This window comes from Didymella exigua, assembly GCF_010094145.1.
Source record: "Didymella exigua CBS 183.55 unplaced genomic scaffold M421scaffold_33, whole genome shotgun sequence".
NCBI classification, from domain to species: Eukaryota; Fungi; Ascomycota; class Dothideomycetes; order Pleosporales; family Didymellaceae; genus Didymella; species Didymella exigua.
This window is the reverse complement of record NW_022984807.1, coordinates 121,859-122,137: the sequence shown is the minus strand read 5'-3', so window position 1 is coordinate 122,137 and position 279 is coordinate 121,859.

Here is a 279-nt window from a genome sequence, read left to right as displayed (position 1 = left end):
TACGTGAGCTTGATGCTCAATCAACGTTAATACGTGATCGCGTGCGGCGGCATAAGAGCTCCTCACCTGCCTCAATTATTGAGGCGATTAACCAACTCAAGAAGGGCGCTGAGGTAATGATGCTCTCAGCTGAGCTAATGCGCGATTGGATTACCAGCCTTGAGAAGGCTAATGAGGCAGCGTTAGCGCGTAAACAGCGTAAGAAAAAGCGTATACAGCAGCGTGGGGTCTTAACAAAGGGAGCTAGAGAGGATCTACTCGCTCAACGTGAGGCTGATC